This window comes from Apodemus sylvaticus, chromosome 1 (assembly GCF_947179515.1).
Source record: "Apodemus sylvaticus chromosome 1, mApoSyl1.1, whole genome shotgun sequence".
Classification (NCBI taxonomy): Eukaryota; Metazoa; Chordata; class Mammalia; order Rodentia; family Muridae; genus Apodemus; species Apodemus sylvaticus.
In genome coordinates this window covers 69779769-69790317 of record NC_067472.1, presented here as the reverse complement: position 1 = coordinate 69790317, position 10549 = coordinate 69779769, and the positions used below count along the sequence as shown (strand labels likewise).

The 10549-nt window shown below is 46.7% G+C and overlaps 1 long non-coding RNA gene across 1 annotated transcript in view; it reads left to right on the top strand.

Moving 5' to 3' along the window:
* The first annotated feature begins 27 nt into the window (after window positions 1-27).
* The window catches only part of LOC127694804 (uncharacterized), a 265801-nt gene continuing 255279 nt past the window's right edge, over window positions 28-10549 (top strand). The window contains exons 1-2 of the long non-coding RNA XR_007979864.1: window positions 28-436; window positions 688-744. This is a non-coding gene — a long non-coding RNA (uncharacterized LOC127694804). The remainder of the gene's footprint in view (window positions 437-687; window positions 745-10549) is intronic.

Genomic DNA, 10549 nt, shown 5'->3' with positions numbered 1-10549 from the left:
GCGGAAGTGCAAACTAGTGCAGCCAAGTGGAAATCAGCACGGAGTCCTCCAAATGCAAACTTCGATTAGCATTTGACCGCAATCATATGGATCAAACTCTGCTCACCCCCTCACAGAATCTTCGCCTGGCACCTGCAGCCTGAGGGGAACAGCCCCCTCTGCCTCTGAGTATTGTGGGCAGAGGGCCTACAGAACAACTGGGCATGGGGCCTGTGCCTCTTCTCCAGCCCACAGGAGGCATAGGCAGAAGAATCTTGAGATTCTGCTCAGCCTGAGCTGCAGAGGAGACCGTTTCTCACAAAGAAAGCAAGCCTGAAGTGGAACTGGCCTGCTGGAGGTCTACTGACTCCTGGAACACAGTAGGAAAAATCTAGAATGCAGACACCTCTGAATTCATACTTGGAAAGAAGTATGAATAGAATTCCTTCAACACAGGGTAAGGAAGCCAAAGGCAGGTGTGGACACCTGAGCATTTGAAAAGTGGGCCAGGCGGGGGAATGCAATAGAATACACGCTGTTCAGTGATAGAAAGGAGTAGCCATCGAGCTCATGGAAAGTTTGCATACTGAATTAACCATAAGACGTCCCGGAAAAGGCAGCACTGTGGAGACTGTGGTGTTTTGTGGCAGGGAGGGAAGAATAGGAGGAACACAGGGGACTTCTTACAGTGACACCTCTCATCTCCAGGACCCCTCAATGCTGGATATGTCACAATTCACAAAGGACCCCGATGTAAAACTGTAGGTGAGTAAAAAAAGGCGTGGTGGCCCACGCCTGTAATCCCAGCACTTGGGAGGCAGAGGCAGGTGGATTTCTGAGTTCGAGGCCTGAACTACAGAGTGAGTTCCAGGACAGCCAGGGCTATACAGAGAAACCCTGTCTTGGGAAAAAAAAAAAAAAGAATCCAGGGTAAAAGGGAAAAGCCATTTCTGGGTTTAAAAAACTCATCAAAACCCACCAATCTCTGAACACGACATCCTACCACTCCCTGAGCATGAAAACACACACATCGCTGGGCTTGGCTTGAAATCTCATCAATCCCCACCCTGGAACCCTACCTCACCTCCCCTACACAAGTTTAGTCCTTGGATGCTTCTCACCTTGGCAGAGGCAGCCACCTGTGTCTTTCCCAGTAAACCTCTTGTGAGGTTTGGTTAGTGTGATTTTGTAATACTCCTTGGCTCCTGACTGCCAGGATGCCTTTCCCTTCAAAGCTGTTAGCAGTTGCAGTGTGGAGCGCCTCCCCCTCAGAGCTGCAATGCCTCTATCCAGGAAGCCATTCCCTTTAGAACTGCCAACACCTCCACTGGGGAAACAGGTTTCTCTTCAAACCTGTAACACTTACAATAATGTGTCAGTAGTGGCTCCTGGGTTGTCACAAATGGATCATTCTCAATAGAGGATGTTTATAGAGACGCCTGGGGAAGGAGCAGGAGGGGACTTCTGCTTACTCTCAGCAAACCTTAAAGCCTCTCCAAAACATAGTATCTACCTATTTTTAAATGTACTAGATCAGTGACTTGGAAGGAGACATTTTGTGGTATTATGTTCCAGCCTCTGTAGACCAGGCTGGCCTCTGAAATCTATCTGCCTCTGCCTCTCCAGTGCTGGGATTGAAGGCACGTGCTACCACTGCCCAGCTTCATATTCCAGTGTTATAGCTGGAAAAGATTCCCATATATTTTCACAGCATTATATGAATTCAGAGAATTGCTAGACTTTAGGAAATTAAGTAAAAACAGATAGGGGAAGCCAGGCGGTGGTGGTACATGCCTTTAATCCCAGCACTTGGGGGATAGAGGCAGGCAGATTTCTGAGTTCAAGGCCAGCCCGGTCTACAGAGTGAGTTCCAGGACAGCCAGGACTAAATAGAGAAACCCTGTCTCAAAAAACAAACAAACAAACAAAAAAAAAAAAACCCAGATAGGTGATATATGATATGAGTACACCTCTGCATTTGAAAAAGCTGCATCTGTACATGTATATGGATGAAATCAAAGATACTTTCAAATTAAAAAAAGAAAGAAATGAAAAAGAGAAAAGTGGATCAGAAAAACCTAGCCTAGCTGATGTCAGACTTACTCTCCCACTGATAAAGACATCTAAAATTGGAGCAGTAACCAAGGTAGATCTTTTTAGGCATTCTACAGCAGGGCCAGGATCTCTGAGAGCTGTCAGCACCATGTGCCCTGCCTGCGCCCATCTTTACCCTTATACAAGGAGAGCCATTAGTTCCCTGTGCTAGAATGTAGAGCCTGGTACAGTGAAGGAGGAAACAGATGTTGAGGGTGCAGACAGACAGAGAGACCCTTACGAGGGAAGCCATGGATTATTAGCCAAGACCGGAAGTCCCAATTCCGCAGAGAGACTTTTCAAAACTACAGGGAAGGGCTTTCAGTAGAAAGACAATCTTGTCCACTGGGATTTCTATGTAGAAGGAAAGTCTGTTGTCAAAATGAAAGTGAGATGCAAAGTAGGAGAAGCAGCAGGCTCTGGGGAGCACGAAGGATCTGGGGAGCACGGAAGATTTGGGGAGCACGGAGGATGCTCTGTAACAACTGAAATCCCCAGGCCTGGCTGGTGGGAGTACAGAGGGAACTGGCTCAGTGCGCAGCTCTGCCTGGCTTCTCATACAGTTAAGTAGACATCATTGTTTTTTAAGGTGGCACTTTGACTACTGGACATTCAACAGTGAAAAAATGAAAGTTTATTACAACGAGAAGGCTTTCTAGTTTATTTCCAATGCTTGGGAACAATCCAGATATCCATTGACAAAGGTATTTCCTAACAGGATACATTGATGCCAACTGTGTTACATTCAGACAGTGAAACATGAAAGGAAAATGGAAAAAGACTGAAATATTGATAAATATTGACTGAACCTCAGTAACAGAGGCAGGATGGGGAAGCCCATTTGGTTCCACTCACATGCATTTCCAGGATAAAAGTGCATGCCGGCTGGCAGCTGGAACCAGTTTACTGGTTCCTTCTGGCCCAGGTTGATTAAGGGAGGGGTGGACACCAGTTTATATTTTTGCTTGATATGTTTACCATACAAGAAGGTCTCTGTTTATCAAAACCATCAGAACTATACAAATCAGATCTGTCTCTTCCACTGTACAAAAAACTTAACCCTAATTCAAACAATATTTGAATCGACCCAGTGCAATTCATGGTCCTTATTTGGGTACAACTGGGGAAAAACTATCAATTGCTAATGGCGTCTTTGTGATCATGAAACAGTTTCAGAAATAGTTACTGAGGAAAAAGCTGATGGTATCCAAGAAATATTGTCAGTGTATGGTAGTATGTTACCTCAGCCATGGTATTAATATTTAAGAGCGATCTTTGTCTTCTGGGGATGCCCACTGCAGTCTTTCTGTTTGCTTATTTTTGAGACAGTGTCTTGCTGTGTAGTCCACACTGGCCTCAAACTCCAGTCCTCGTGCGTTGTCTTCCAGAGTGCTGGGGTTCCGGGCTTGCTCCATCATGTCTGGCTATCATGTAGTACTTGTGAAAGCAGAGAGATGTTATCTGGAGTTTTCTTCAACAAGACAAGAGTAGACATGAATGAGGTCGGTTACTGCATCTTGGGAGGTATAGCCAATGGGGTGGAGTTCACTTTGTGACTTTGTGACTGTCTACTTCTGTGTGCCTTGGGTTTCTTTTCTTTCTTTTTTTTTTTTCCAAGACAGGGTTTTTGTTTGTTTGTTTGTTTGTTTTTGTTTGAGACAGGGTTTCTCTGTGTAGGCCTGGCTGTCCTGGAACTCACTCTGTAGACCAGGCTGGCCTCAAACTCAGAAATCCGCCTGCCTCTGTCTCCCAAATGCTGGGATTAAAGGTGTGCACTACCACCAACAGGCTTCAGTTTCTTAGAAGGAAAAAAAAAAGCTTTAAAATGAAGCTCTCCATCTCTTAACATTAGAACTCGGGTTTGATCATGTGTACCTGCAATCCAGGACGAGACCCTAAAATGAAGACCTGCCTGGACTATGTAGCCACACCCCATTTACAAAAAAAAAATGCCCCCAACAAAACCCCAACCCTCCAAACAAAAACTAAAACTAAAACAACAACTAAATAGCAGCTAAACTTCTCTGGGGAGGGGTCCTATGGCTGGTGGCGAGGCCCCACAGCACTCCTCAGGGCATGGGGTCTCAACTCCTTCCCGATCAGGTAATTCCTGGCCTCCTCGATTACGTGGAGTTGTGTTTATAAAAAGATGCGAGGTGTAATAATGCTGCGGAAGGAAGGACCTCAGTTGCCCGGCCAAGGTGTCCTTCCCGAGGAATCAGTCATGCGACAGACCTAATATGAAGAAGATTTATTGTTAGGATGGGAAAGGGACCTGGAAAGGATGTAGAGGCAGAGGAAGGATGGGAACAGTGAATAACAGAAATAGAGGAGAGGGGAAGAGGAAAAGAGGTTGGCTGGGGACACTCGGGGGATGGGGAGAGGGGAAGAGAGGGAGGAGGAAGGTGAGGGGGCGGCAAGGAGCAGTTTTCTTATTTGCTTAGCTCCTGGCTCTCCCTGGAGGGTGGAGTCCCAAGCTGTTGCTAGAAGTGTAGTTTAGAGGAATTGCTTACAATTTCAATTCAGAACAAGGCCTGGTGTCAGGTTCCCCAGCCATATCAACTAAGCGTCACATAACCTGTAAAAAGTGAATTTGTATTAAACTCAAAAGTAGTGGATAGCTAGCCTTTCAAACAAAAATCCAGCTTTCTGGAATCTTCTGGCCGAGCAAAAGATCGGTTTTCCTTTTACTTAGGCTCCACCCTCTGCCCAGACCGCAGACCACTGCGGTGGCCTATGAGGCCTGGGAGCACGATGGCTGGGACCACAGCGTCACCTGGCGGCTACTTAGGGCCACTACACTATAGGTGCAACGCGGAATCTTGGGCGCGGAGCTGCGCGCTTGAGCTGGGAGATCTGCGCAGGTGCAGAGCCCAGCCCCGCCCTGCCTGCGCTGGGACCTGTGCTAAAGACAAGTCTCTCAACTAGGGGCTGGTTAAGGGACAGCCGGAGGCCGGCAGCTTCAGGTCCCCGCCTGGCGTTAGTGCCTGGACACTGCACTGTTCAGTGCCAAAGAGGGAAGTGCCGGCCTTGGAGTCCTGTCCGCTCTTCAGGCCTGCTTGGGACCACGCGACGAAACCAAACTCAGCCTCAGGGCTGCTGGAACAGGATTAGAACATAACCACCGTAGGTTGAAAACTGTAAATAAAGTGGAGTCACGTTCTGTCTCACACATTATGAGACAAAAGCTTTCAAAACTTTGCAGCTCAATATCGCAACAACTAGCGTTGATTAACTTACCTCCCCTTTAACAGTAATAACATTAGAAAATGCCAGTTTTCAAAATAAGATCAGTTTGGAAGCATGGCCCATCTGTGCAATTAGCCGCTCAGTGTTTGAGATGCTCGGTGTCTGCTGTGGGCGGCAGCGTGCTAAAGAGGAGTAAGAAGCTGGCATGTCCAAGGCGGGCTGCCTGCTTGGGGGATCACTCAGGATTTACTTACAGAGCCGGCGGCCTGAGAGGCGAGCTTTAGCGGGTTCTTAGTGTTGCTGCCATCTAGAGGAGAATCGCTGCAGGAGACGATCTTTTAACTTTGAAACTACTTGAGCTTCTATGAACAGCAGGGGCACTGAGAACAGCTACAGTTGACAAGGAGGATCAGCCCAGGCTGGGTATCCTGCTGAGATTATAGGCTCCTCCTAAACTTCCCGGTCAGAAGCCCAAAGGTGCATCACAGGGAGAGATCACCCTTGGTGTGTGTGTGTGTGTGGGGGGGGGCTATCCTGGGGACAGGGCCTTCTTAATTGGAGCCCAAATGTCTAGGTGTGTTGTTTGCCTGATTATGCTTTTATTTTACAAAGGAAAGCATAGAAATCTAGAAAGCCTAAAACTATTTCTGTAACCATACTCCTGTTTTGGCAGTGGGATATAAATCTACTATGTGTCTGCAGATGGAGACCGCCAATACTGAAATTATGCTGTGTCTAAGAGGCTTTTTCTTCTCAACTTATGGTGTTTTTCTTGTGATGGAAGACCTCTCTCCCTCCCCCGACCCTCCTACTGCCTGCCTTCCTGCCTCCTACAGATACCTTGACTCCTAACCACAACACTCCACCCCACAGTAGTGGAGGCAGTAACCTGGGGTGGACTGCATGAGATGGCTTGAAAACCTGGGCAGAGAGTCCCTGATAGACCAGAAGTGGTAATCTGGGGTCCAGATGCCACATGAGGACTGAGAAAGAGCCTCTAGCCGGACAGACAACAGGGACAGACAACGGTTCCTGCAGCTGCCCAGCCTCACTAACAAGGCGCTCTGCAGGAGCTGGGGCCCCAGCTTATCAGCTCTCCCAGTAGCCTCAGGTACCATCCCCAGAGCACAGACGGAATCTGACCTTCAGAGACTGGAGAGGTTTGGCCCACAGCATACAGATGTTTTTCAGCAGAGCAGGTGACTTGCAGGTCTTTCTGAAATTCACTGGCCCCAGAGATACCCTCTGGAACCTCCATAGGCCAAGTCCGCAGTGTGGCCCCATCTAAGAGTACCCATAAACCATTGTGAACCAGGGTCGTATTCTTTTTCACCTCTCACAGGAGCAGCGCCCAATCCTCAGAGCTATAGCCTCACGTGAGGGCACAGATAGACTCCACTTCTGTGGTGCTCTTAAAAATAAATCTTGTCTGGAAGGAACAGGTACAGATCATCATTATTTCCTTTTTTTAAAAAAGGCTCAGTAATGATTTACAATGGGTTTGTGTATTAGCAGGCATTGTAAGAAATGCAGGGTGATTTAAAGTATATAAGAAGGTGTTGGCAGGTTACACAAATACCACACTTAGAAGAGACATCTCAGCTGGGCAGGGTGGCACACGCCTTTAATCCCAGCACTTGGGAGTCAGAGGCAGGCAGAATTCTGAGTTTGAGGCCAGCCTGGTCTACAGAGTGAGTTCCAGGACAGCCAGGGCTACAAAGAGAAATCCTGTGTCAAAAACAAAAAACCAAAAACCCAAGACTCATCTCTAGCCCCAAGAAGAGAAGAGAAACCTGACCTATTTAGAAATACTTTAGCCAACTGTAACAGCCTTATTTCTTCAAAGATACTAACACCAAAAAATAGTCATATTCTAAAGTATTGGGAGTCAGGATTACAACATTCAGGGGACACACCCCATTCATAACAATCATTTTATCTCACCCAATCCCCAAACCCTCAAAGTTAATACTTTTGCTGTTGTTATCCTTGAAATCTGTTTCCTGGCCCTCAGAGATACCCACATCTTCAGATGCTTCTAGTACCTTTTAGGCTCCAGACAAGCCTTTTCCTTCTTGCCATTTTTCAGAAGGCATTCAGTTTTATGAATGACCTTCAGTTTGTGCTTGTGTGGATGTAAATGTGTTGGGTGAGTGTGGAAGCTAGTTTCATGACTCTAGACAGACACCTTTTCTCAAAGCACGCCCGGCATCACGGCATCCCAACAACCACATGGTGGCTCACAACCGTCTGTAATGAGATCTGACGCCCTCTTCTGGTTGTGTCTGAAGACAGCTACAGTGTACTTAGAATAAATGAATGAGTCTTTGAAAAGAAGAAAGAAAAGCTCGGTGGCTTGAGTCATTTCTTCTTCAGCTCTCTACTCTGAAGTCTTCTGGAAGAACTTTTAAAACTTTACCTCCTACAGTTCTCCTGGTAGGCAGTGATTTCTCTCCCTATACTCTATCTCTAAACATTTAAACAGGCTGGTGAACTATGACTTGCCTGCATCGTTAACACACACAATCATTCTCCACCATTCCCTCATTTTCCTGCCTCAAAATCCTTTCTAGTCAAAATTTAAAATAAAAGAGAATGAATGAAGGCAGTGAATTAACTCTCCTTTTTTAAAAACATGTATTTATTATTCTATGGAAGTACACTATGGCTGGCTTCAGACACACACCAGAAGACGGAGTGAGATTTCTTTACGGATGGTTGTGATTCACCATGTGGGTGCTGGGATTTGAACTCAGGACTTTCGGAAGACTAGTCAGTGCTCTTAACCGCTGAGCCATCTCTCCAGCCCCCAGAGTTAACTTTTCATAACCATAACAAAGAGCTGAGACAATCAACTTACCAAGAGTAAAGGTTTATACAAACTCGCACTTTTCTATTTCATTCCATAACCAAGAGACGCTTTGAAGGGCTCTGTATTGGCTCAGGACACCCCAAACTGAGTTCTCAGCACAAAGGAGATTTATTTGCCCCAGAGGCACAAAGGGCAGGAAATAATTGATGATGATGGGAGATAGAGGAGGAGGGAGAAGGGGAAGAGAACAAGGGAGAAGGGAAAGGGACATTTGTCCCAGAGCACGACAAAGAGGAGACAATGGTGGCCCATAGTCAAATGGCCATTTATGAAGGTAGAAAGAGAAACCCCGTGTAAGGATGAGGTGTTTAATTCTAATTGGGCATGTTGGTTAGGTGAGCCAAGGGGGCTTCTGATTGTTGGACTCCAGTACTTTGACAGCTAGATAGATCCTTGGTAGTCAGCCTCAGAAGGAAGAAGTGGTCAAATAAAGGAATGGACCTTGGGGTGGGGGCGAGTTTCCAGAATACAATCTAACAGTTTTTAGAAAGGCAGAAGAAATGGAGGAGATGGACGAGGCCAGAACTGCCCATGCTCTGGCTGGCTAGAGTCCCTTCACCCATTGGCTTGGGCTTATGGTGGGAGACATGGCTGAGCAGAGATGTTCATCTCCAGGCCCCACATAAAACAAAACAAAACAAAACAAAACAACCAGCTAAACTGTCTTAGGGTTTTACTGCTATGAACAGACACCATGACCACGGCAACTCTTATAAGGACAACATTTAATTGGGGCTGGCTTACAGGTTCAGTCCATTATCATCAAGGCAAGCGCATGGGCAGCATCCAGGCAGGCATGGTGCAGGTGGAGCTGAGAGAGCCTACACCTGACGGCTGCTAGTGGAAGACTGACTTCCAGGCAGCTAGGATGGGGGTCTTCAGCTCACGCCTACCATGACACACCTATTCTAACAAGGCTATACCTCCTAATTGTGCCTCTCCCTAGCCCATGCATATACAAACTATCACACAGACAAGCCTCCCACAAAGAAGACAGTGGTGTGTGTGTGTGTGTGTGTGTGTGTGTGTTTGCATGCATGCACATCCATAAGTGTAGATATCAGGAGACAACTTTCAGGAATTGGTTCTCTCCTTCCATTACTCAGTTCCTGGAGAATCAAACTCAAGTTGCCAGACTTGGCAGCAAGTATCTTACCTACGCTGAGTCATCTCGCTATCTGTGCACTGTCTTTCTAGGCTATATCAACCACGACTTAAAACTCCCCATTAGACACCACCTCTTAAAGGTTCTTTCACTTTGCCATAGCACCAAAGAGTGGGGACCAAGCCACTAAACACATGGGCCTTTGGGACCCAGTCAAGATTTGAACCATGGCAGGAAGTGTATTTGCAGCTCCCTGCAAGAAACTCTTCACATATCTGTCCTTAGCTTGCAGAGGAATGCTATAGAGAATGAGTAAATTGTAACCATATCTCACCAACTCAGCATAGAGAAAAAGCAGCCAGATACAAAGAAACAGGCTGTGAGCCTCCTGGAATGTGTCAGTCTCAGGGAAGGTGTCTGGGAAGTGAGCTCTCTGAATCCCAGGGCCTGGGGCCAGGGTGTGGAAATCTACAGAGCTGAGTTCTTGGGATTCTTGCCCATTCCCAGGTTGTACAATCCCACTAAAACACTCCAGACCAGCACAGAAGTAAAGAAAGCTTAGTTCAATCTTATTTCTTGGAGGAGGTAAAGCTTTTTATTTTTAATAAATATTCCAGATTCAATGGTCCCGTTGTCCATAACAAGAAGTGCCTATAACAGAACTTCCTAAGGAAAACAGCCCCTGCCACAGGGCAGCAGGCCGGGCTAGGTCTCTCCTTGGGTAGCTTGTTCCCCTTCAGATGTGGGAGTGCAGGTACATGGGTGTCATGCTGTGCATGTGGAGGGCAGGGGACAACTTTGTTGATTCTCTCTTTTCATCTTTACAGAATCTGGGGGCTAAACTCAGGTCACTGGGCTTGTCAGGCAAGCATTTTACCTCCTGAGCCTTCTCCTGACACCCCTTTATTTGTTTGAAAAGCAACTCCTGAGTCCAGTAACATGCATTTCCCAGTGTAGCTGTATCTGCAGAGGGAGCAATGGTAAAATACTGGGGACTTTGTAATAAAGGCCTCTGGGCAGGGACTCCCTGTGAGCCTGAGGGCAGTCTCTCTTTCCCAGTAATCCTTGGGAGGCTTCCAGAGCTGAGTCAAAGACCTCTCTAGCCCTAGCTATACCCCAGAAATTGTCAAAAAAAAAAAAGGAGTTTAATAAGGCAAAGGACTGGCATTTATTGAGGACAAACCATATACCAAGTGCCATTCTGTCTTCAGTGAAAATCCTGCCAGGAGGTCTTCATAGGACAGTGGTTCTGAATCTACCTGAGACCCTAGAACTCAGTCCCTTGTGCTGTCGTGACCACCCAGCCATAA